Here is a 21,240-nt window from a genome sequence, read left to right as displayed (position 1 = left end):
GCCTGGTGGTGACAAAATCTCTCAGCATTTGCCTGTCTGTAAAGGATTTTATTTCTCCTTCACTTATGAAGCTTAGTTTCACTGGATATGAAATTCTGGGTTGAAAATTCTTTTCTTTAAGAATGTTGAATATTGGCCCCCACTCTTGCAGGGTTTCTGCTGAGAGATCCGCTGTTAGTCTGATGGGCTTCCCTTTGTGGGTTACCCAACCTTTCTCTCTTGCTGCCCTTAATACTTTTTCCTTCATTTCAACTTTGGTGAATCTGACAAGTATGTGTCTTGGAGTTGCTCTTCTCGAAGAGTATCTTTGTGGTGTTCTCTGTATTTCCTGAATTTGAATGTTGGCCTGCCTTGCTAGGTTGGAGAAGTTCTCCTGGATAATATCCTGAAGAGTGTTTTCCAACTTGGTCCCATTCTCCCCATCACTTTCAGGTACACCAATCAGACATAGATTTGGTCTTTTCACGTAGTCCCCTATTTCTTGGAGGCTTTGTTCACTTCTTTCTACTCTTTTTTCTCTAAACTTCTCACTTCATTCCATTCATTTGATCTTCGATCACTGATGCCCTTTCTTCCACTTGATCGACTCGGCTGCTGAAGCTTGTGCATGTGTCACATAGTTCTTGTGCCATCGTTTTCAGCTCCATCAGGTCATTTCAGGTCTTCTCTATGCTGTTTATCCTAGTTAGCCATTCATCTAATCTTTTTTCAAGGTTTTCAGCTTCTTTGCAATGGGTTTGAACATCCTCCTTTAGCTCAGAGAATTTTGTTATTACCCATCATCTGAAGCCTTCTTCTCTCAACTTGTCAAAGTCATTCTCCATCCAGTTTTGTTCCATTGCTGGCAAGGAGCTGCATTCCTTTGGATCAGAAGAGGCACTCTGATTTTTAGAATTTTCAGCTTTTCTGCTCTGGTTTCTCCCCATCTTTGTGGCTTTATCTACCTTTGGTCTTTGATGATGGTGACGTACAGATGGGGTTTTGGTGTGGATGTCCTTTCTGTTTGTTAGTTTTCCTTCTAACAGTCAGGACCCTCAGCTGCAGGTCTGTTGCAGTTTGCTGGAGGTCCACTCCAGACCCTGTTTGCCTGAGGCTGCAGAGGCTGCAGTACAGCAAATATTGCAGAACAGAAAATGTTGCTGCCTGATCCTTCCTCTGGAAGCTTCATCTCAAAGGGGCACCCAGTTGTATGAGATGTCAGTTGGTCCCTACTGGGAGGTGTCTCCCAGTTAGGCTACTCGGGTCAGGGACCCACTTGAGGAGGCATTCTGTCTATTCTCAGATCTCAAACTCCATGCTGGGAGAACCACTACTCTCTTCAAAGCTGTCAGACAGGGATGTTTAAGTCTGCAGAAGTTTCTGCTGCCTTTTGTTCAGCTATGCCCTGCCCCAAGAGGTGGAGTCTACAGAGGCAGGCAGGCCTCCTTGAGCTGCGGTGGGCTCCACCCAGTTCAAGTTTCCTGGTCACTTTGTTTACCTACTCAAGCCTCAGCAATGGTGGACGCCCCTCCCCCCACCTCGCTGGCACCTTGCAGTTCGATCTCAGACTGCTGTGCTAGCAGTGAGCAAGGCTCTGTGGGCGTGGGACCCTCCGAGCCAGGCACAGGATATAATCTCCTGGTGTACCGTTTGCTAAGACTGTTGGAAAAGCCCAGTATTAGGGTGGGAGTGTCCCAATTTTCCAGGTACCATCTGTCATGGCTTCCCTTGGCTAGGAAAGGGAATTCCCCAACCCTTTGCACTTCCCGGGTAAGGCCTGCTCCATGGGCTGCACCCACTGTCTGACAAGCCCCAGTGAGATGAACCTGGTACCTCAGTTGGAAATGCAGAAATTATCCATCTTCTGCATCACTTACGCTGGGAGCTGTAGACTGGAGTTGTTCCTATTTGGCCATCTTGGAACCTCCTCACTTTGCTCATTTTAGTGTTTAGAAACACAGTCCAAATCAGAAAATCTTACCAAGCCCTGCTATTAGGCAAGAGCAAAACTATTGAGAAGGAAAACAAAATGGTGAATAAATAAAAGCCTAAGGAAAACTAGAGAGGAGGAAATGCGTGTTTTTCCCATCTGCCCTTATGGAGGCAAAAAAAAAAAAAAACCCTCTGCAATGAATGACTTAATTTTCAAGGGAAAATCTATAAACTGCTAAGCCACTGCCAAGTCCCTTCTCCCACAAACAGAATCATCTTCCTACAATAGGAAGTCATTTTCACCGTGCAATTTTGCCTCCTCTAAACCTGCATACTTTATGCCTCTCTTGCAATACTTTATACTCATAGTAAAGGCTTTTGCTTCCAGGTCTTACCTTTCCATTATGAGAGAAACATTCTTCTTTTTAAGGCCTTTGTGGTCTAGATCAGGGTTTTATAAAATGGAGGTTGTGATCCATTTGTAGGTTACGAATTCATTTAGTGGGTCATAGTATTTTTCTTTTAACAAAATTTCATGCTATTCAGCAACCAAGCTACAGAATTTGAAATTATTTCTATTAAGAAATCTTAAAAATCTAAGTGGCCTGAACCATTATGCCCCGGTGAGTGTCTTAATTCTCACTTAACAGCAGTGTGTGTTCTCTACTTGAGAGACAACCACCTATTCAATGTCATTTGAAGATGTAATTACAGTTCAGGCAGTCTCACAAAGTAGAGCACAGTTAACATCCAAATGTGTGCTACAGACAGTAAGTACTAGGGCACCTGGGGGTAGGACAGCCCCTGCTGGGCTGAGTCAGCAGAGGAAGGTTTCTCTGAAGATGTGGGGTTTACGCAGGGCCCTGTAAAGCCTGGATTGGACAAAAGGAGAGGAGAAAAAAACCATGGTGCCAGCTGGCCTGGACTGAAGCTAAAAGAACAGAGGGACTGAAGGGGTATTATAATAAGTTAGCCTGGAATTATATGGTACAAACTGGTAACCCTGGGAAAGCAAAGAGGGGGCAGAAACTAGGAAGGAATCTTGGAAAGGTCTTGGCTACTGACTGGATTTTGGTTTGAATGTGAAGGTGAGAGAACCAGAAAATTCCAAAGTTTTCTATCCCATGTGAACAGGAGAGTACAACTGACCCTTGAACAATGGGGTGATTAGGGGCACTGACCCACCCTCCACAACCTACAAACAGTCAAAAACCTGCCTATATCCTTTGACTTCCAAAAACTTAGTAGAGCATACTATTGACCAGAAGCCTTACAGATAACATAAAGTCAATTAACACATATTTTGTATATGTATTATATTCTGTACTCTTACAATAAAATAAGCTAGGTAAAAATGTTATTAAGAAAATCTTAAGGCAGAGAAAATATATTTATTATTCATTAAAGTGGAAGTGGATCATCATAAAGGTCTTTATCCTCATCTTCACTTTGAGAAGGCTGAACAGGAGGAGGAGAAAGAGGAGGGGTTGGTCTTGCTGTCTCAGGGGTGGCAGAGGCAGACGAAGTGAAGGAGATTAAAGGGGAGACAGAAGAGATGTATTAAAAATAAAAATGTGTATAAGTGGACACGTGCAGTTCAAACCCACATTGTTCCAGGGTCAACTGTTGTACCATTAACAGTAATGGGAAAAATTTGGAGAAATTTTAAAAAGAAGTATTATGTAATAACATTAACATTTGCTGTAGAAGTTTAACCTGTTTTGGACACCTAAGTTGCATTGAGATATCCATATTAGGGACACTAAGCAGTACAGGCCGAATCCCATTCTTTAGGCACTCACTACCTGGGAGGACCAAAGCTGATATTGAGCCAGTTATTAAAATACTGAAATATTTCATACGAGTTGGAGAAAAACTACCTGTGCAACACCCCCATACACACACACACACACACACACACACACATACTCTGCCCTACTGCCCCAGACCCTTTTTTAGATCTCCAGACCTAAAGAACCATGGTACTTCAAAAGGCCTCAACTCCATGACTAGCTTCTGTTCTGACTGGCCAGTGTCTATGCCATATTGGTAGTACAACACTGGCAGACTATTGACAAAACCAAGTACTAATGATAGAAGAATAACTTGAGCTTGAGCCAGTTATTTGTCTGAAGAGCTGACGAAAGCACACACTGAGATACACTGATGGGTGTAGTCCCAGCACTCAGGCTGCTCACAGTCCCAACAGGATACCAACATATAAATAAAGCAATGCAATCCAGAGTAGCAGCATCGAAGTAGCTATAAAGTGCAGTAAGAGGCACAAAGAGGAAAGTAGTCAGTTACCTAGCCCATGGAAGGGAGGCAAAGCAGTTCCTAACAAGAAAAGGTGATACAAGACCTGAGCAGTGAAAGATGAACAGGAGTTTGCTAGGGAGAGAAAGGAGGAAGACAAACCATTCCAAGTTGACAGATAGCAGCACTATGTAAGCCACAACTCAATATACTGTGTACAAAATAATGAGATGACGAATGTATAATGTCTGGCACACAGTGTCAATAATAAATCACAATAAATAATAAATATTAGAGTTTTTCTGGCAGATTTATTTATCTGATGATGTTTTTAAAGGTTGATCCTAAAATATATTTGCATTGTCTAAGCCTACACTAGCTAAGCAAGGGATGGGCATTCAAGATATCCTGGGAGGCAGGGGTCAGTCAGTTTGGAATTTAAAACTAAAGCACGTAAAAATAAATTCACAACATCAGTGTTGACTGCACTTGTTAGATGTGCGTAAGCAAAGATGAGACTTGGTGCTGCTGCAGGCCTCTCAGATGCACAGATAAGTGTGACCCAAGGTTGCTTAATGAAATCACAGAAAGGCGGTTGGTAAGTATAAATTCCCACCTCTTTTAAAGGATTGTTGTTTTTTAGAAATTAGACTACATAAAAAGGCAAACCAACAGCCTGTTTTAGTCTGCACTGGTCACTGTCATCTAGAGCCAATTGTTCAAGAGGAAGGAACCACTCAACGCCAAGGAGAAGGGAGTCATCACCGCTGCTTTCCAAAATTGTTGTATGAGCTGCTCCCTCAAAGGAAGAGGCCATCAGTGCTCAGGAAGAGGCAGAGATTTCCGACAGTTTTAAAGGACAGTGTCTGCAGCGTGACCCACAGTTCAAACTGCATAAAAATATAAATTCACTGACAAATGATAACAAGTACTTCCTTACTTTCCTATCTGCTGAATCACAGCCATTGTTTGGGTTGTAGTTCCTGGTTTAAATTAGGTTATTCAATCACAATGATGCCGGCCAAACATGCTGGTCATATGCCATCAGGAAAACTTATCAAAAATGTCATTCGTGCTGGGAACGGTGGCTCAGGCCTGTAATCCCAGAACTTTGGAAAGCTGAGATAGGAGGATCACTTGAGCCCAGAAATTTGAGACCAACTGGGCAACCTGTAGAAACCTCATCTCTAGAAAAAAATACAAAAATTAGCCAGGCATGATGGGCATACCTGGAGTGAAACTACTCAGGAAGCTGAGATGGGAGAATTGATTGAGCCCGGGACGTCGAGGCTGCAGTGGGCCATGATCACACCACTGCACTCCCACCTGGGAGACACAGTGAGACCCTGTCTCAACAACAACTACAAAAAATCCAGTTGTATCAAGTCTTAAGCACATAAACACACAAACTTTTGCACTAATAAAATTTAATCTGTACCAAGGACACCTTTTAAAACCCTGTTTTTCCTCCTTCTGAAGATCACAAATGTTCTGATGTAGTGGGAAGAGAAGGGAATTTGCAGACAGATCTAACTTTCGGTGCCATCTTGGCCATTTATTAGCTACTTAACCAAGCTCATGGCTTTGGGCTTCCTTTCTCAAATGCAGAATGAAAAAATTAACACCTACCAGAGGAGTCTTGTAATGATTTAGTTGGAAAATACATATGTGCAAGTGCCCAGCAAGGGCCTGCAAGAAGTAAGGGCTTGATTTATTACTAATATATTTTGCAAGGTATTACTAGCACACACCTCCCAGTTCAAACAATGTATGTCATCAGTGCCCAATATTGTCATGTGAAAGAAAAAATATGATATAAAACTTCAGCAATTTGTTCTGAGTGGTCACTTAAGAAACTATGACTTGCAAAGTAAAATTACTTTTTTAATGGCGGCTATCTTAGAACAGATAACAGAAACAGGGTAGTGTCTTGGTGACAGTAAGAACCTCTTATACACCAAATATGATGTAGCCTGGTAAATGACATGCTTTTCTTTTTCCTTTCTGTTCAGTTACAGTCACCAATGCTGTGACATGTGTAATATATATTTAATACTGTGGGGAAAAGAGAGATCAGACTGTTACTTTGTCTATGTTGAAAGAAGTAGACATAAGAGACTCCATTTCATTCTGTACTAAGAATTCCTCTGCCTTGACATGCTGTTAATCTGTAACCCTACCCCCAACCCTGTCCTTGAAGAGACATGTGCTGTGTCTACTCAAGGTTTAATGGATTCAGGGCTGTGCAGCATGTGCTTTGTTAAACAAGTGCCTGAAGGCAGTATGCTTGTTATAGTTGGGTGCTGACGAGTTGATGGGTGCAGCACAGCAACATGGCACAAGTATACATATGTAACAAACCTGCATGTTATGCACATGTACTCTAGAACTTAAAGTATAATAATAATAAAAAATAAATAAATAAATAAAAGTCATCACCATTCTCTAATCTCAAGTATCCAGGGACACAAACACTGCGGAAGGCCACAGAGACCTCTGCCTAGGAAAGCTAGGTATTGTCCAAGGTTTCTCCCCATGTGATAGTCTGAAATATGGCCTCGTGGGAAAGGAAAGACCTGATCATCCCCTAGCCCGACACCCCTAAAGGGTCTGTGCTGAGGAGGATTAGTAAAAGAGGAAGGAAGGCTTCTTTGCAGTTGAGATAGAGGAAGGCATCTGTCTCCTGCCCATCTCTGGGCAATGGAATGTCTTGGTGTAAAACCCGATTGTATGTTCTATTTACTGAGATAGGAGAGGGAGGTGGGACATGCTAGCGGCAATTCAGCTCTTTATGCACTGAAAATGTTTATGGAGATGTTTGCATATATGTACATCAAAGCACAGCACTTTTCCTTAAACTTATTCATGACACAGAGATCTTTATTCATATGTCTTCTTGCTGACCTTCTCCCTACTATGACCCTATTGTCCTGCCACTTCCCCATCTCTGAGATGGTAAAGACAATGATCAATAAATACTGAGGGAACTCAGTGACCGGTGCTGACGCAGGTCCTCCGTATGCTGAGCGCCAGTCCCTGGGGCCCACTTTTCTTTCTCTATACTTTGTCTCTGTGTCTCTTTCTTTTCTCAAGTTTCTCATTTCACACCTGATGAGAAACGCCCACAGGTGTGGAGGGGCAGGCCACCCCTTCATATATACATTTATCATTGTATAAATAACTGAGCTATGAGGAATGGTACATATTGCAGAAATATAACATGAGTGCTTTGGATATTTTATTTTTTAAATAATGTGTGACATCACTTTCATTGTTCCATATTACTGAAGATTATAAATCCACTTCTCAAGGGACTATTTATTTCCCCTTAGATGGCAGAATAATACAACTACAATCATGGTCCAAACAGCCAGTCTTCTCATAAATGTGGTTAAGGAGACTAGCTTAAATTTTCAGTCTAATATCCCTTTAAATTATATACTTTATTAAATAGAATAATATATTTTTATTCTAAACAACATGCTAAAAATAAGACCAGTCTCCAGGCTTTTAAAGAAAATAAAATGCTTAGGTACAGTTTACTAGATTTGACTCCCTAATCTAAGAGCTGGTAGACTTTCAAAAGCAGAATGCAAGAGAGGGACATGCAAGGACCTTCCACTCTTCCAAGAGTGAAAGATGAATACATGTCAGTGACCAGTCCAGCAGCTTGAATTAGAGACTTTTACACAAACTCTACAACTTATTCCAAACCAAATTTCATACACAAACTGTTGGGAAAGCTTAAAATGGATAATTTGCTCATGGACTGAGCACCAAGCTTCAGGAGACAAAGTTCGATAGTAGTGACTTCACTCCTGCCTCACCAATGATGCATCCTCCTTTATTCCCTTGAATAGGACCTTTTTGTGATAGTCAATGGAGGTCTCTTAACATCCTTTACTCAATGAATTTATAGAGCTACCCAAAATAACTCATAGTGTTATTTTAGAAGTTTTCATAGTCCCTTCTGATGCTAACATAGTTCCCATTAATTTAAACCTCTTCTTTCTGTAACACAAAGTCAAAGTCAGAAGAAAGTTCTGTATAATTGAAATCTCCATTATATTTTTGCTGTCCAAAATTACCCAACCCGGTATTAGAAGAATTAAAATTCTGCTTATTCTTCAACTTTATTACTGTCTAATATGGGTTAATATCTCTAAATCAGCCATGAACTACCTGAATTTTTTTAATTCTTAAATTTTTTGACAGGGTCTCCTTCTGTCGCCCATGCTGGAGTATAGTGGTGCAATCAGCTCACTGCAGCCTTGACCTCCAAAGCTCAAGTGATCCTCCTGCCCCAGCCTCCCAAGTAGCTGAGACCACAGGTGCACACCACCATGCCTGGCTAATTTTTGTATTTTTTTTAAAGACAGGGTCTTGCTTTCTTCCTCATGCTAGTCTCAAACTCCTGGTCTCAAGTTATCCTCCTAGTTCAGCCTCTCAAAGTGCTGTAATTACAGGTGTGAACCATCACGCTTGGTTGAACTACATGAATTAAATATAAGCCATGAACTGTAAAACCTTCTATTTCTGAAATATAGAGGCAACATGGTACAAGGGCTGTGATGTTGACAGAGACAGGTTTAAATCCTGGCTCTATCACTTATCAGCTATGCAATCATGCATAAATCACTTCAGCCTCTGAGCCCTTTTTCCTCTATAAAATTGTAGTAACTCCCTACAGGGTAAAAGATAAACGTGCATTTATTCAGTGCCATCACAAGATGAATACAAAACAACCATACTCTGATCAACTGTGTTCTATCCCACACCATCTCAACACCAAGCTATGCTCTTAAAGTCAATGAAAGCTGCAGAGAAGGAATATCCACACCGCGTGTATGTAAATGAACATAATGACAATACTGACCTCACAGTGTTGGAAGCCCACCTCCAAGGTCATCATCTTTGACGCCCCCATCTCGGTCTTACTGATCTCTTTTCAGTTCCTCCAACACAGCCTGGTCTTTCCTACCTTAGGATCTTGTACATGATATACCTTCTACCTTGACAGAAATCTTTATCATCTCCCTTCTTCTAGTTCACTCCTAATCATCTTTATGGTCTCTTTTAACATCATTGCCATCTACAGGATTCCCTAATACTCCAGACTCAGGACCTCATTATAGACATCTCACTTATAATTACTTAAAGCATACATCACACTTATAATTACTTATGACTATCTTCTTTCTCAATAAACTGTAAGCCGCATGAGGCCTATGTTTGCTTTCCATTTATCCCTAGCTATTAACTCGGAGTATGGCACAAAGGAAGAGTTCAACAAATATTTTTAAATGAATGTATGACTGTGCTGTTTCACTGTGTAACTGTTATATCAACTATCATAGAGTAATACTTCATTGTTATGTGTTGGGGCTCAGAAAACAATACCCCAAAGTATTGATATTATGTCAACTATCATAGGGTGATACTTCATTGTTATCAAAGTATTGTTCCTTGGGAGTACTTTGAACTGAAGAACACTGGAAGAGTCTCAGAAGCAGTCTTCTTCTGGCCCTCTTCTGTCTTTCTCTCTCCTGCTCCTCTTTCTCCACCAAGGCAGGTAATGGAAACTAGGACCCTTCTTCCCGAAAGCCAGTCATGAAGCCTAGAAATATTAAATTTAACCTTCCCCTTCCTTTCTGTGTAAGAGCTAGCTAAAAAGAAATTATCTGACCTACCTTGTCTCATAGTTGATCTTAAGACCTTCATTCCAAAAGGGGTCTGACACTACATCCAGGGAGAAAGAATGCCACACAGAGAGACCAAGAAGAATCAGAACAGATAGACCTTGCTGAGTTTCCCCATTCAGACTATTACCACTAGGATCATTCCCTTTTTGTTCCATCACATTTCTACAGGACTGTCCATTCTTCATCAAACGTAAGCCTAAAAATGAAGATTTTTCCCTGAGTTTTTTGGGTCTTCATTTCTGAAGACTCCCATGTCACATAAAATTGTGCTTAAATAAACTTGTTATGCTTTTCTCTTGTTAACCTGTATTTTATTATAGGAATGTTGACTATGACCCTTATGATGGGTGAGAAAAAGTATTGCACCTTTCTGCCCATACATATCATACAACCAAAATTGCAGGGCTGCTCAGAGAAAGCTTCCAAGGAAATCTGCCTTTAACAAATCTGTTTTCTCCTAACCCATATGGGCAATCTGCACAACATGAGCAGCAGGGAAGATAGCATCGTGGGCTTGACAGAGACACAGCTGCTGCTTCTCTCCAGCCGCAGCACCACAGGGCAACTTGAACTAACATGTATGCCATAAAAGTAAGGATTTACAAATATACACAGTTAAGTGGCTTCCATTTGCAAATGAAAAACCGAAATCATAAAAAGCTAACTGTAATACTCTAATAATAAATACAGGTGGTACACAATTACCACAAAAGTGGCCTGTAAGGAACATTTTTCTCATTGTGTTCATTCTTCATCCCAGCCCTCACCCATACACAAAACAAAGAAAAAGCAAGATAGGCAGCATTCCCTCCCTTAATCCTGTCTCTGTATATATGTTGGAAGAAGGAAAAGCACAAACTTCTAGCCACAGCTTCCAGACCACCAAAATAAGAAAATTAAAACAGGTAGGTCTGTCTTTATCTGACATTCTATCGTGTTCTCCAAAGGATGTGAGACAGCTAGGATTCAAGTTTCCTTACCCTTCCCCTCCTCCATATACACATACCTTCCTTACCTCAGTGCGTAGAAAAGTGGGAGAGAAGGAGGGGGAAAGACAGAGATTAATCAGATTTGTGAAAACAATACTCTAGGAAAAACAATGTCACATGTGCTATGGAGAAGTATGGATGTTTACAAGACAGGATTCCTGCTTTAAATGTAGAATAAGAGAGGAGTATAAAAGATGATATATAACACAAGGCTAGAATAAGACCTGTGCCATAAAAGTATAAAAAAAAGATTTGACCTATCATACACTGTCCAGGAGATTTAAAAACGGGCTGGATGCAGTGGCTCCCACCTGTAATCCCAACACTTTGTGAGGTAGAGGTGGAAAGATCACTTGAGGCCGGAAGTTCAAGACCAGCCTGGGCAACATAGCAAGACCCCATTTCTTTAAAAAAAAAAAAAAAAAATAGCCAGGCATGGTGGCACATGCCTTTAGTCTCAGCTACTCAAGAGCCTGAGGCAGAAGGTTCACCTGAGCCCAGGAGTTTCAGGCCAAGTCTGCAATGAGCTATGATCACACCACTGCACTGCAGCCTGGGTGACAGAGCAAGACTCTGTCTCAAAAAAAAAAAAAAAGAGGAAGAAGGAGAGGGAGGAGGAGGGAAGGAGGAAGGACGGAGAGGAAGAGAAAGAAAGAAGAGGAAGTGAGAAGAAGAAGGAGGAGGAGGAGGAGAAGGAGAAGGAGAATGACGCCAGCTCCTGGAGGAGGCAGAGGCATAAGCAGAGGCAGAAGCAGCAGAGGAAGCTGCAGAAGCAGCCAAAGACGACGCAGCAGCAGGAGCAGCAGAAGCAGAAGAAAAAAAAAAAAAAACAGCTCCTGAAGGAGGCAGTGTTAGAGGCAGGGGTTAAAAAATGGAATGGGGTTGATAAAAGAGGTAAGACCCATGGGAGAGAGAGAGATTCCAGGCAAAGGGAACAATGTGGATTAACTCATAGACAGGAAAGAAATGGGCATATGTGGTGAATAGATTAGCAAAATGGAAAGGCAGTTAGGGCCATAGATTGAAAGGCCTTAAATGCTACAGTATTTTGTTCTTAATAAAGCAAACAATAAAAAGTTGTTGCAGTTTCTGAACAGAACAGTGATTCAACTGGAGGAGAGGTGATTTATGTGACAACCCATGGGAGCTGTACTGGAGGGGGAACTGCAGGAAGCTAGGAGGACCAACTGGTTTACTCTTCTAGCTGTCAGGGGAGGCAGTAACAGGGGCTACAACAAGGGGCTTTAATCACTCCCTTGCATGCAATTCTCACTATCCAGGCCTCTCTCACCTTGTTCTCCACTTGGCAAAAGTGAAATTCACCAACTCCACAACCATACCCAAGAAACTGAATGTAGCTAGAGAAACATACAGCCACATCAAATGGCCTTACTAACTTACATGACAGTTACATCAAATGGCCTTACAAAGTTACAAAAGCTGCCCTGCAATCAAACCGTATGTCCCTAGTGCATTTACTTTCCTTCTCTGCTAGAGGAGCATTTTTGTTCTCTCCCTTTCTCATTCTCGGCTGATGACCTTCCATCTTATTTCACTGGGAAAAGAGAAGCATTCTGAAAAACAGCACACAAGCTCTCACTACCATACCACTTTCTTACCTTCATCTGTGCATATATGATGTGCCTAACCCAGTTTGACTATGGTCAAACTGTTCATGCTCTTGTTTTTTCAACTAGATCCCATTTCCTCTTGCCTAAGATCTCCCACTAGCAATTCTTTCTTGTTCCATCACTTTCTCACTCTCTCGGCTCATTTCCCTTAGCATACATTCCATTATTTCTCCCATCTTAAAAATGGGAACCCTCTTCCCCTCCATCTACCACACCATATTTCTGCTCCCCTTCGCAGCAAAATTCCTCAAAAGATTACCACACCCGTGGTCTCAATACAGCTTCTCCCACTCTCTCTTGCATGCACTCCAATGAGGCTTTCGCCTCCACCCACCCTCCAAGGAAATTGCTGTCAAGGTCACCATAACCTCCACATTGCTAAATCAAGTGGCCAATTCCCAGTCATTTATTTAGGCACTATTGGTTACCTTCTTATTGAAATGCTCTCTTCATTAAGTAATCAGGGTATCATAGCCTCCTGGTTTTCCTCCTCCAACTGTTCCTTCTCAGTCTCCTTAACTGGTTCCCCATTTCCCTGACTTCTAAATATGCAGTGTTGAGAAGATCACCTTTAAAAGAAAAGACCATCTTCATTAACTCCTTTGTTGCTCTCTTCAATCTCATGGTTTTACATATCATCTGTATACTGACAGCTTCAAATTTATATTACTTGCCCCACCTTTTTTTTAAATTCTTCATTCAGTATCATTTCTGAAACCAAGTTCCTCTTCTCCTTGCTTCCCCAAACCTACTCCTTCTGCAGCCTTCCCCATCTTAGTAAATGACAACTCCAACCTTCTAACTGCTCAGGACAAAAACCTTGGAGTCATCTTCGACTCTTTATCTCACACCCTACATCTACTTCATCAACTACACCTCAGCTACACCTTCAAAAATATCCAGAATCTGAGCACTTCTCAGCCTCCACCGCTACCACACTAATCCAAACCACCATCGTCTCTAATCTGAACTTTTCCAACAACCTGGTCTTTCTGTTTTCCCCCTTTCTCCTCCATAGTCTAGTCTCAACACAATAGCCAAAGTTTCATAAGTTTCTTAAGACTTATTAATCAGAGTATGTCATTCTTCTGCCCCTAAAGCTCCAAAGGCTTCTCATCTCATTCTGATTTGTGGCCAAATTCCTTACAATGGCCCAGATGTCCTCGCATTATCTGGCTCCCTGAACCTCCTTTCTGTGCTCCTCTATTACTTTCTCCCTTGGGCATGTCCCTCCAGACATACCGTCCTCCCTACAGTTCCTCCCACTGGGCGCACACCTACCTCAGGGTTTTTGCACTTGATCTTCCCTGCCTAGACATTTCCTGTGCCTAGAATGTTTTTCCCCATGCCTAGAATGCTCTTTCCCCAATGCCTCGAATATAGTAGGCACCTAATAAAAAATTTGGTAAATGAATTTAGACACACATTGAACATTCATTTTCTATTTTGCTTTTTTCATTTATTATTAATGCATAAACATTTTATCACATTGTCAAAATACTTTAAGACCATAATTTTTTGGGCTAACAATATTCCATTTTACAGACATACCACAAGTTATTTACAGTTTGGGACTGAAAAACCAGGATATTTACAAATGGGTATTTTTGGATGTTTCTTCCTTTGATATTTCTGTAAGGATATACACCTCACAGGATTGCTGTAAAGGCTGAATATGAACTAATAAGTGGACACAGAGATATCAGTTTTGTTACTACTGCTTAGATTACAGAGGCATCATGATGTCAATGAAGATTATAGATCTTGAAAGTAACAGACAAAAACGTGACTCACAATATTGTTGTTTAATAGCTTAATTAAGACACTTAACCTCTATGAGCTTCAATTAAACCATCTATTTCAAAAAGCAATTATATTAATCATAATTTTAAAAAGATGTAAAAGAGTTTAGCATAATATTGAGCTCAGAGTAGATAATCAATAAATGCTCATTCATTCACTTCTCATAAACAATACCTAGGATTTTTTAAATTATGAACCAGAAAGAAAAAATATTTTTACAAAATTATAATTATAAATTATCCAATTACATACATATTTTTAAACAGATTTTAAATACATAATAAAAATTTTCAACATAGAATTATTCTTTTCAATTAACAATTACTCAACCCTTACCAAAATTTTCAGTGCTAGATGTAAGTTTGAGTATATGCAACTGGAATGGTCAACAAGTACAATTTGAGCTCCTTCAGGATATAGTCATCTCTGCCTGGCCAGGACCTAGCCCAGTGCCTGACATATAAAAGATGCTGGATTGGCACACTTACCAAAGCACACTTAAGATTACAAAAATCTCTAAATCAATTTTGTTTCTTTTATTATAATAAAGATAGGCAAAATAATTATTTTTAATTACTGAATGATGGTATTAATAAATAAGTTCCTTTTTATCATGTGCTTTAATGTATATACACAACAGGTCAGTAAACTATTATAATGATGATAAGTTAAGCAAGAAAACATTTTAAAAATTCACCTCACTTCAGGGCTATTTCTTGAAGCAATCTGTGTGTTGGAGTCAGATGAATGCTAAGACATTACAAAATCTTCAGTGCTAGATATAAGTTGGAGTATATGCGATTGGAATGGTCAACAGGTACAATTTGAGCTCCTTCAGGATATAGTCATCTCTGCCTGGCCAGGACCTAGCCCAGTGCCTGACATATAAAAGATACCGGATCAGCACTGAGTAGGTAGGTGGGTGGGTGGGTAGGTGGGTGGGTAAGTGACTGATTGAGTATGGTAGTCATTAGTCCTGTCTGTCTAGGCACTACAAAGCCAAGACTTTTTGTCTCCTTATCCTGTGATTGGGTACAGTCATTTAACCAGTTCTAGCCAAGGAATTGTGAGAAGTGACATAAGTAATTTAATTTCCATTTTGGAGCATTTATATGAGATCTTCCATGTTCTTTTTCCACTGTTAAATGTTCATGAAAGCATCTGCTAAAAAGGAAACCCTGAACAACCACTTAGTCCCTGAGTGAAAGCAGGAGCACAGCCCCTGCTCATTCAATTGGAAGTTTATGACAGTAAGGTTCATATACTTTGTTAGGTTAAGTGACCAAAATTCATACATTTTACTATAGCAGCAAAACCTAACCTATCCTGGATAATGCAAGCAAGGTAATGACATTCATTTCAGAACTAGAAATTCATCAGAGTTTAATTTCAGAAAAACAAAATGGTACAGATAAGCAGTATAGCTCAGTAAAATAATTTAACCTCTCTATATGATAGTTCTCTTGCTCACTGAATTTGATGGCACATGCCTGTAATCCTAGCACTTTGGGACACCAAGCTAGGAGGACAGCTTGAGAACAAGAGTTCAAGACCAGCCTGGGCAACATAACGAGATCCCATCTCTACAAAAAGATTCAAAAATTAGCCAGGCATTGCGGTGTACACCTGTAGTCCCAGCTACCCAGGATGCTGAAGTGGAAGGATCACTTGAGCCCAGAGGTTCAAGGCTGTAGTGAGCTATGATCGCATGGCTGCACTCCATCCTGAGTGACAGAGCAAGATCCTGTCTAAAAACAAATAAACAAAAAGGATAGTTCTCTTGCCTACAAAATGGAATAATAGCATCTACCTCACAGAACAGTAATAGGGATTAAATAAGTGAATGTCTATTAGGTACTTAGGATAATATTTAGGGTATTTGAAGCTTTCAATAAATTGTAGTAAATTATTATCATTAATAATGCATTAGACACATTTACACTACATATGTCATTTTACTTTCATCTCTTACTCCTTATTCATTTTAATTTACAGTCAATTTTTTCAATTCATAATATCTTTATTAAGAAGTACCATATTCTGTCAGAACCACATAAAAAAAAGTAAAAAGAAGTACCATCCAAGGCACTAGGAACGAAGACAAACAATATCTACCATCAAGGTATTCTCCTTACCTGTGATGCTCCTTTCTTCTCCAATAGACCCACAACCAAGCAAACTTCAAAATCATAAACACAATGTTCTATTATATTATAAAATAGATCAACTATGCAGTGTTATAAATATTGTAGCAATTTAAGAGGTGACTACTTTTTAATTTAAAAATACTTTATATGTTATGGGTCTGTGTCCTATTCAAAGTCAAGATAGTAAAGTTGTTTAGGTCCAATTCACCAAAGACAATTAATGTTCTGGCAAAAAACAAAACTTGTACCCGCATTGCCACTGCTCCTAATGCAGTGCCCAATAAACAGGAGGCACTCAGTGAACAGAATACTAGGTATATCAGAGATTAGCAGATCCAATCCATTTATCTTACAAATTAGTACAATGAGATCTAGAGGGTTAAGCAACTTGCCCAAGAGTATGATGTGAATTACTGGCAGGGCTGATCCTAGAACCCAAACTTTGAAAATGTTTTAAAAGTCTAAATTCTCTAAAGCACAAAGTCCTTGCAATGTGCTGACAGAGGAATATAAACAAGACAGTGAAAAACTTAAAGTTAATTTTTACTGAACTTAGATTTTAGCATTAGTTAGTAAGAAATTTAAAACTCAGCTATCGGAAAGACAGTGTTAGATTTACTATTATCATCAAGAGAAGAAGCTACTTCCAAAAACCTGAAAGGGTAAATTCATTACCACATTTCCCCCCAACACTTTATCAACACTTAAAATAGCATAGAAAGAAAGATTGAAATAGTTTCATGTGCTTCTTTTTATGTACAGAATTTTGTGTGAAAAGAATGATTTCAAGCAAGAAAAAAGGTTAATTCCTAGGCCACAAGTCTGTTAAAGTATTGATTATTTTAATCCTATTGATTTAAAAAAAGTGAAGGGGTTAATTAAAACCATGTACATTAGGAAACGGCAAGATAAAAATGTTTATCATTTATAGTTTACTAAGTGTTATGCACTGTGCTAAATAAGCACTTTACACATACCACCTCTTTTTACAACAAACTTATGGGATAGGTAATACAATTATCTCCATTTTGCTGATTATGAAAATAGGAGCTGCCTCTGAGTAACTTACTCAGGTAGTAGCAGAAACAGAACTTGTTCTCAAACCTGTTTGCCTCTAAGTGATATGCTTTGAATTTTGTTGTTGTTGTTTATTTTTTTGTAGAGATAGGGTCTCACTATGTTGCCCAACCTGGTCGCTAGCTCCTGGCCTCATGTGATCCTCCCAGCCTCTCAAAATGCTAGGATTTCAGGGGTGAGCCACCACACCCAACACTAAAAGCTGTGCTTTGAACCACCCTCCTATTCAAGCTCTATCAAGTTTCTGATGCTCTATAATTTAGATCAAGGTCAATCCATCATATCTAAGGGGGAGGCTACATGATCACCAAGTCCCCTTCTAAAAATGATTCTGTATCACCAAACACATAAATCGGTTCTGAATTCACATAATATTTCTGACAGGATACTCCAGGCCTAAGGGGAAGGCCATCAGTAGATGAACAGATACGAAGAGGAGAAACGGGAAGAAAAATTTAAAGAAGGAGGAACAAGATCTTTATCAACATGGCCTTCCAAGGTGCCTAACATAGCTAGACATAACATTTTACTAGACATCAGGACCACTGTGACAAAAGTGGGAAAGGGGAACCTAGAACAGGAATTGAAAGCAGAACTATAAAGGACGTATGTAAATTTAAATAGCTTAGCCCACTGATGTGATTCCCTCATAGCAGATGAGGAAGGAGCTGCAGGAGCCAGTGACCATGAGCTCAATGCTGGGCCAAAACACAGACTTCTAACAGAAACAATGATCAGCAGTTAAATAGGAATGGTGGGGTACTAAGTTTTCAGAAGAGCCTTTACCACTATCGCCATGCATTTGGATGAGAGTGAATTTTCAGGACAGAGTTGTAAAGGAACTAGCATTTGTTCCATTAAGTTGTTTAAATTCCTACCATGTTCTATGCACCATCCATGTGGCTTTCATGTGTTATCACACTGAACTCTGACAACAGCCTTGGTGGATGTGATGATTAATTTTACATGCCAACTTTATAGGCCATGGTGCCCGGCTATTTGGTCAACCATCATTCTAGATGTTTTAGTGAAGGTATGAGGATGAGATTAACATTTAAATCAGCGGACTTTAAATCAATGGACTTTACCCTCCATAATTTGAGTGGGCCTTATCTAATCAGTTTAAGGCTTTAACAGAACAAAGTTTGACTTCCCCTGACTTTGGGAGGCCAAGGCAGGTGGATCACTTGAGGTCAGAGGGTCAAGACCAGCCTGGCCAACATGGTAAAACCCTGTCTGTATTTTTAAAACTGCAAAAATTAGCCAGCCGTGGTGGCAAGCACCTGTAATCCTAGCTACTCGGGAGGCTAAGGCAGGAGAATTGCTTGAACCCGGGAGGCAGAGGCTGCAGTGAGCCGAGATCTCGCCACTGCACCCCAGCCTGGGCAACAGAGCAAAACTCCAACTCAAAGAAAAAAAAAGACTGACTTCTCCTAAGCAACAAGAAATTCTGCCAGCAGAATGCCTGTGCATCCAAACTGCAAACTCTCCCCTGGGTTTCCAGCCTACCAACCTTCCCTGAAGATTTTGGACTTACTAAGCCTCCACAACTGCATGAGCCAATTCCTTAATAAAAATCTCTCTTGTAGAGAGAGAAACACACAGACACACACCCTGACAATATAATAGATATTGCTCCCAATTTTACCACTGAGAAAAATGATGGCCTGACAAGGACCCATTCTCCCTCTTGACTATATCACACACTAAAATGTGTGATTCGGGACTCACATTCTAGCCTGAGGGACTCAGGTGGGAGGTACACGGTAATAAGCATGCAACACTGTAACCACAAGCCACACATTCCAGAGAGCCCTTTATGACACTGATACCACACATACTACACATGTACCCAGAGCCTTGATGTGCCCAAGTGATGTACTATCCTTTCTCTGGTCTCCTAATTCAGTTATTTCAGGTAAAAGAAATCAAATATTCCTACCTAAATCAATATTTGAAGGCTTTGAAAAAGGAGGAAAAAATAATTAATAAAGAACTAAAGTAAAAGATAAAAAGAAAAATAAAAAATGATTTGTGACAATTAAATGATGGTAGCCTTTGTTTAGGTTCTTTTTGGATAATCATGCATTCACTCTCTCAACAGCTATTTTGTGTTTTATACTTTTTTATAGGCTCTTCTAGGTATTGTAGAGTACTAACTAGCTAGAGGGACACGTACAATATAGAAATGAGCAGGATGAAAAAAGACCAAATAAATTGCCTTAAAAAAGTCAGATTCACAGAAGAGGTGACATTTCTGCAGGAATAGAAGTATGAGTTTAAATAGTGGAGAAGAGGGATGTTATTCCAGACAGAATTTCTGACACAGTAAAAGTCATCTGAGTCTGTTAGGTTGCTAAAAGTGGGAGCTGGGATGGGGGATTATGGCAGAATGTAAAGTTGGAACGACCAGCTAGGGTTTCATAGTAAGGAACAATGGATTCCCATGCCAAGGTGTTTGAATTGTATTTCTAAGGAGTGTAGTGGCCAAGAAAGGAATCTACAATAAAGGAACATAAAGTAGGAACTAAGGTACTAACAAATAATTTGTTCCCTTCCACCCTTTCACTCTTTCACTCTCTCCTTTTCTGCTGATAGTTCTCTTTTTCATCGATCCCAATGGGATTTTAGAGATCTTCCATTCCAATAGTCCTCTCCCCATTTTACTTTAGCAGTTGAGCTCTGCAAATAGTTGTATATAAAATCCCAGCATATAAAACAGATAAAAGCTGAAAGAGATCCAAGAGGGGGGTATTGGAGCACCTAATTTGGCCTCCACTTCAGCCTTCACCCACTTTCCCTCTGAAACAGCTCCCCAAAGAGCCCTTAATTTTCCTCAGTAAAGTGTGAAACACATTGGTCTTTGTCCCAACCCTCCCAATTTACAAATGAGGGAATTATGCCTAGAGAATTAATTTAAGGGAGTTGCCTGAGAAAAAAGACTATTTCCTGGTATCCCTGGTAAAATTAAAATGTTTTATCTTCCTCATAAACTTGAACTCAAATGTCTGAGTTAAAAATTGTTTCTTGGCTGCACACAGTGGCACACGCCTGCAATCCCAGCCCTTTGGGACATCGCTTGAGCCCAGGAGTTCAAGACCAGCCTAGGCAACATGGCAAAACCCCATCTCTATTTTTAAAAATAAAAAAAAATTTTAAATTATTTCTAAGTTATTCTGGAAGTCTATGACATCCCTCTACCACAAATTCCCATTCAAAATTCATATAAGGGCTGGGCTCAGTGGCTCAAGCCTGTAATCCCAACACTTTGGGAGGCTGATGCAGAAGGATTATTGAGTCCACAAGTTTAAGACTAGCCTGGGCAACATAGTGAGCCTTGTCTCTATACAATCAACAACAACAAAATTTCACGTAGGTCTATAACCACATATTATATGAGTGCCTACTTGAGGCCAGATACTCTGCTAGGAATACGTTATCTGCTCTCACTTAACCATCACCACAAACCCCAAGAGATCAAGAAACTAGGCTCAGAGAAGTACTGTAACCTGCCCAAGGTCATAGAGCTAGCAGGGTAGAATCTGGTTCTACCTGACTCCTAAAGCCAAGCTTCAGACCCTTGCACTCTTTCTAATCCCAACTCTTTCCAAATCTTTTCCTATTTTTACACAGGCTTTCAGAAATGCTGAACTGTAAGGATTCCTCGTCATTTCACAGAGGATGTACTTTTCCATCAAGACCTGTGGGGGAATGCCTCATGCTG

The 21,240-nt window shown here is 40.2% G+C and overlaps 1 protein-coding gene across 4 annotated transcripts in view; it reads right to left on the bottom strand.

Annotated features, from left to right (window-relative positions):
* PRCP (prolylcarboxypeptidase) overlaps positions 1-21,240 on the bottom strand; it is an 82,384-nt gene that overhangs the window by 59,004 nt on the left and 2,140 nt on the right. The window contains exon 1 of one of the 4 annotated variants that reach the window (XM_017948803.3): positions 12,918-13,058. The exons of the other annotated variants lie outside the window; for them this stretch is intronic. The gene's annotated coding sequence lies outside the window, so the exon portion shown is untranslated. Of the gene's footprint in view, positions 1-12,917; positions 13,059-21,240 lie in introns of those variants that run through there. 4 annotated transcript variants of the gene reach the window in all.

This window comes from Papio anubis, chromosome 12 (genome assembly GCF_008728515.1).
Source record: "Papio anubis isolate 15944 chromosome 12, Panubis1.0, whole genome shotgun sequence".
In the NCBI taxonomy this organism is placed as follows: domain Eukaryota; kingdom Metazoa; phylum Chordata; class Mammalia; order Primates; family Cercopithecidae; genus Papio; species Papio anubis.
This window is presented reverse-complemented; position numbering and strand designations above follow the sequence as displayed.